This window comes from Rattus norvegicus, chromosome 20, assembly GCF_036323735.1.
Source record: "Rattus norvegicus strain BN/NHsdMcwi chromosome 20, GRCr8, whole genome shotgun sequence".
Taxonomy (NCBI): domain Eukaryota; kingdom Metazoa; phylum Chordata; class Mammalia; order Rodentia; family Muridae; genus Rattus; species Rattus norvegicus.
Genome location: NC_086038.1, coordinates 41,404,297 through 41,410,299, shown reverse-complemented (window position 1 = coordinate 41,410,299; position 6,003 = coordinate 41,404,297). Strand labels below are relative to the sequence as shown.

Genomic DNA, 6,003 nt, shown 5'->3' with positions numbered 1-6,003 from the left:
GAGCTGGGGACCGAACCCAGGGCCTTGCGCTGCTAGGCAAGCGCTCTACCGCTGAGCTAAATCCCCAACCCCACTGGCAGTTTTTTTAATTGGATATTTTCTTTATTTACATTTCAAATGTTATCCCCTTTCCTGGTTTCCCTTCCAGAAACCCCCTCCCCTCCCCCTCCCCCTGCTTCTATGAGGGTGCTCCCCCACCCTCCCACCTCCTCACTGTGACATTCCCGTACATTGGGGCATCAAAGTCTTCACAGGACCAAGGGTCTCTTCTCCCATTGATGCCTGAGAAGGTCATCCTCTGCTACATATGCAGCTGGAGCCATGGATCTCTTCATATGTACTCTTTGGTTGGTGGTTTAGTCCCTGAGAGCTCTGGGGCGACTGGTTGATTGATATTGTTGTGCTTCCTATGGATTGCAAATCCCTTCAGCTCCTTCAGTTCTTTCTCTAACTTCTCCACTCTTGCCCATGAGGCACTCTTGTCCCACTTTGGGGCACCTGCCATGAAGATGTCCCACCCATCACCAGCCTCCAACCCTTCTAATTCCAAGAACCTGCAGGTCTTCTTTGACATGGACATCAGTGGGGAGAGAGTTGGATGAATTGTTTTAGAATTGTTTCCAGATATTGTTCCCCAAACTGCAGAACATTTTCATGCATTGTGTACAGGAGAAAAAGGCACTGGATCCACAACTGGGAAACCTCTCCACTTTAAAGGATGTCCTTTCCAATGAATTGTTAAAAAATGTATGACTCAGGGTAGAGACTTGAGAATGGGACAGGTGGAGAAAATATTTCTGGTGAAAAATTTGAAGATGTGAATTTTCATTATAAGCATGATTGGGAGGGTTTGCTGAGCATGGCAAATGCAGGTCCCAACACAAATGATTCTCAGTTCTTTATCACAACAGTTCCAACCCCACACTTGGATGGGAAACATGTGGTATTTGGTCAAGTAATAAAAGGACTACGTGTGGCAAGGATGCTTGAAAATGGAGATGTGAATGGTGAAAAACAAGCCAAACTGTGTCTTATTGCAGGATGTGGAGAATTGAAAGAAGGAGATGACTGGGGAATATTCCCCAAAGATGACTCTGGTGACAGTCATCCAGATTTCCCTGAGGATGCAGATGTAGACTTAAAAGATATAGATAAAATTTTATTAATATCCGAACTTAAAAAAACATTGGAAATACCTTTTTAAGTCTCAGAACTGGAAGATGGCTATTAAAAACATGTGAAGTTTTTTTTTTTTTTTTTTTTTTTTTTCCGGAGCTGAGGACCGAACCCAGGGCCTTGTGCTTGCTAGGCAAGCACTCTACCACTGAGCTAAATCCCCAACCCTACATGTGAAGTTTTAAGGTATGTGAATAGTTCAAATTCTGTTGTTGAGAAAGCAGATATATCCTACTGCAACCTATAGCCTTAATTTGTGTGCTGAATATCGGTGCTTGTAAATTGAAGATGTCAAATAGGCAGGGGCAATTGACAGTTGCTTGGAGGATCTTGAAATGGACCCTTCAAATACTAAAGCACTATACTGAAAAATGCAAGGATTAAAATAATATGAACATGCATTGACTGGTCTTAAGAAGGCACAGGAGATGCCACAGGAGAAAAAAACTATCCAGGCAGAATTGCTTAAAGTCAAACAAATGATAAAGAAATGGTTTTTAGTAGCCGAGTAGTACTCCATTGTATAAATGTACCACATTTTCTGTATCCATCCCTCTGTTGAAGGACATCTGGGTCCTTTCCATCTTCTGACTATTATAAATAAGGCTGCTATGAACACAGCGGAGCACGTGTCCTTGTTAAATGTTGGAGAATCTTTTGGGTATGTGAGTAGGAGAGGTATAGCTGAGTCCTCAGGTTGTACTATGTCCAATTTTCTAAGGAAGCACTAGACTGATTTCCATAGTAGTTGTACCAACTTGCAATTCCACCAAAAATGGAGGAGTGTTTCTCTTTCTCTACATCCTCTACCTGAAGATTAAGGATGTTGAACATTTTTCTAGGTACTTCTCAGCCATTTGATATTCCTCAGTTGAGAATTTTTTGTTTAGCTCTATTCCCCATTTTTAATAAGTTTATTTGGTTCTCTGAGGTCTAACTTGAGTTCTTTGTATATATTGGATATTAGCTCTCTATCTGTTGTAGGATTTGTAAAGATCTTTTTCCAATCTGTTGGCTGCCATTTTGTCCTATTGAAAGTGTCCTTTGCCTTAAAGTAGCTTTGCGATTTTATGAGGTTCCAGTTGTTAGTTGTTTATCTTAGAACATAAGTCATTGGTGCTCTGTTCAGGAAAGTTTCCCATGTTCCCACGTGTTTAAGGTTCTTCCCCAGGTTTTCTTCTATTAGTTTGAGTATATTTGGTTTCATGTGGAGGTCTTTGATCCATTTAAATTTGAGCTTTGTACAGGGTGATAAGAATGGATCGATTTGCATCGTTCCACATGCTGACCTCCAGTTGCACCAGCACTGTTTGTAGAAAACACTATTTTTCCCCCCACTGGATGGTTTTAGCTCCTTTGTCAAAGATCTAGTGACCATAGGGGTGTGGGTTCATTTCTGAGTCTTCTGTTCAATTCCATAGATCTACCCACCTGTCTCTGTACCAATAACATGTAGTTTTTTCACTATTGCTCTATAGTATAGATTGAGGTTAGGTGATTCCCCTAGAATTTCTTTCATTGCTGAGAATAGTTTTTGGTATCCTTGATTTTTTTGTTATTTCAAATAAATTTGCATACCGCTCTTTCTAACTCTATGAAGAATTGAATTTAAATTATGATGAGGATTTGCATGGAATCTGTTGATTGCTTTCAGCAAGATGACCATTTTTACTATATTAATCCTGCCAATTCATGATCATGGGAGATCTTTTTATTTTCTGAGATCTTCCATTTCTTTCTTCAGAAACTTGCAGTTCTTGTCATACAGATCTTTCACTTGCTTGGTTAGAGTCAAACTGAGATATTTTATATTATTTGTGACTATTGTGAAAGTTGTTATTTCCCTAATTTCTTTCTCAGTCTGTTTATCCTTTGAGTAGAGGAAAATTTGAGTTAATTTTATATCCAGCCACTTTGCTGAAGTTGTTTATTAGGTTCCCTGGTGGAATTTTTGGGGTCCCATAAGTATATCTTCTGCAAATAGTGACATTTTGACTTCTTCCTTTCCAATTTGTAGTCCATTGACTTCTTTTTGTTTTCTACTTGTTCTGGCTAGGACTTTAAGTACTATATTGAATAAGTAGGGAGAAAGTGGGCAGCCTTGTTAAGTTCCTGATTTTAGTGGGATTGCTTCAAGTTTCTCTCCATTTAGTTTGGCTACTCGTTTGCTGTATATTGCTTTTGCTATGTTTATGTATGGGCCCTGAATTCCTGTAATTTCCAAAATTTTATCATGAAGTGGTATTGAATTTTGTCAAATGTTTTCTCAGCATCTAATGAAATGATCAAGTGATGTTTTTTGAGTTTGTTTATATAGTGGGACAGCCTGATGGATTTCTGTCTATTGAACCATCCCTGCATCTGCGGCAAGAAGCCTACTGGATCATGATGGATGACTGTTTTGATGTGTTCATGGATTTGAATTGACATCATTTTATTGAGCATTTTTACATCAATATTCAGAAGTGAAATTGGTCTGAAGTTCTCCTTTGTTGTTGGGTCTTTGTGTGGTTAATAATGAGTGAAATTTTGGCTTTATAATACTAATTAGGTAGAGTTTCTTCTCTTTCTATTTTGTGGAATAGTTTAGACTATATTTGTAGTAGGTCTTCTTTGAAGTTCAGAAAGAATTCTGCATTAAACCCATCTGGTCCTGGAATTTTTTTTGGTTGGGAATCTGTTATTGACTGCTTCTATTTCTTTAGGGGTTATGGGACTGTTTAGATGGTTTATCTGATCTTAATTTAACATTGGTACCTGGTATCTGTCTAGAAAATTGTCTGTTTCATGCCGATTCCAGTTTTGTTGGGTATAGACTTTTGTAGTAGGATCTGATTTTTTTTCAGTTTTCTTAGATTCTGTTGTTAAGACTCCCTTTTCATTTCTGATTTTGTTAATTTGGATACTGTCTCTGTGCCCTCTGGTTAGTCTGGCTTAGGGTTTGTCTATCTTGTTGATTAACTCAAAGAACCAGCTCCTGGTTTTGTTAATTCTTTTTATAGTCATTCTTGTTTTTACTTGGTTGATTTCAGTCCTGAGTTTGATTATTTCCTGCTGTCTACTCCTCTTGGGTATATTTGTTTCCTTTTGCTCTATAGATTTCAGAAGAGCTGTCAAGCTGCTAGTGTATGCTTTCTCCAATTTCTTTTTAGTGCACTCAGAGCTATGAGTTTTCCTCTTAGCACTGCTTTCATTGTGTTTCATAAGTTTGTGTATGTTATGTTTCACTTTCATTAAATTTTAAAATTTCTTTATTTCTTCGTTGACCCGGGTATCATTTTTCAGCTTTCATGTATATGTGTATTTTCTGTTGTTTTTGTTGTTTTTGAAGACCAGCCTTAGTCCATGATTAGGTGATAGGATTCATGGGATTATTTCAATTTCTTGTATTTGTTAAGGCCTGTTTTGTGACTGATTATATGGTCATTTTTGGAGAAGGTATAATAACGTGCTGAGAAGAAGGTACTTTCTTTTATTTTAGGATCAAATATTATTTAGATACTGTTAAATCCACTTGGTTCATAACTCTGGTTAGTTTCACTATGTCTCTGTTAATTTTCTGTTTCCATGGTCTCTTCATTGTTGAAAGTAGGGTGTTAAGTTCTCCCGTTTTTATTGTGTGAGGTGCAATATGTGTTTTGGACTTTAGTAAAGTTTCTTTTATGAATGTGTGTGCACTTACATTTTGAGCATAGATATTTTGAATTGAGAATACACCTTGGTAGATTTTCCTTTGATGAGCATGATGTGCTGTTCCTTATCTTTCTTTTTTCTTTTTGATAAATTTTGGTTGGAAGTCAATTTTATTTGATACTAGAATGGCTAGGTTAGTTCAGCCTGTTTCTTGGGACCATTCACTTGGAAAATTTTTTCTAGCATTTACTGTGAAGTAGTGTCTCTCTTTATCATGAAGGTGCATTTCGTGTATGCAGCAAAATCCTGGGTCCTGTTCACATATCCGTTCTGTTAGTATATGTATTTTTATTGAGGAATGAGTCAGTTGATGCTGAAGATATTAGGGAGCAATGATTGTTATTTTCTGTTACTTTTATTGTTAGGCATGGGATTATGTTTGTGTGGCTATCTTCTTTTGGGTCTGTTGAAAGAAGTTTACTATCTTGCTTTTTCTAGGATATAGTGTCCTTTCTTGTGTTGGTGTTTTCCAGCTATCATCCTTTGTAGGGCTGGATTTGTTTAAAGATATTGGGTCTTCAATTCTATTCCACTGACCTATCTGCCTGTCTCTGCCTGTCTCTGTTCCAATACCATTCAGTTTTTATCATTATTTCTCTGTAATACTGTTTGAGGTCAGGGATGGTGATTCCCCCAGAAATTCTTTTATTAAGAAAGATTCTCCACTATGTTCATAGCAGCCTTATTTATAATGGGCAGAAGCTGGAAAGAACCCAGATGCCCTTCAACAGAGGAATGGATACAGAAAATGTGGTATATCTACACCCCGGAGTATTATTCAGCTATCAAAAATATGACTTCTTGAAATTCATAGGCAAATGGATTGAACTAGAAAATATCATCCTGAGTGAGGTAACACAATCGCAGAGAAACCCACATGGTATGCACTCACTGACAAGTGGATATTAGCCCAAAAGCTCGATTTGTCCAAGATGCAATCCGCAGACCTCATGAAGCTCTAGAAGAAGGACGACCAAAATGTAGATGAGCAGAGAGCAAAGGGACAGCCATTCAGATCTTGCCCCACATGTGGCGCACATATATATATCCACCAAAACTAGATAAGATTGATGAAGTTAAGAAGGGCATGCTGATAGGAACTGGATTTCTCCTGAGAGACACAGCCAGAACGTG

General features: G+C 37.9%; 1 pseudogene; it reads left to right on the top strand.

Annotated features, from left to right (window-relative positions):
- The first annotated feature begins 509 nt into the window (after positions 1-509).
- On the top strand, positions 510-1,688 carry Ppid-ps15 (peptidylprolyl isomerase D, pseudogene 15; annotated as a pseudogene).
- The last annotated feature ends 4,315 nt before the right edge of the window (positions 1,689-6,003 follow it).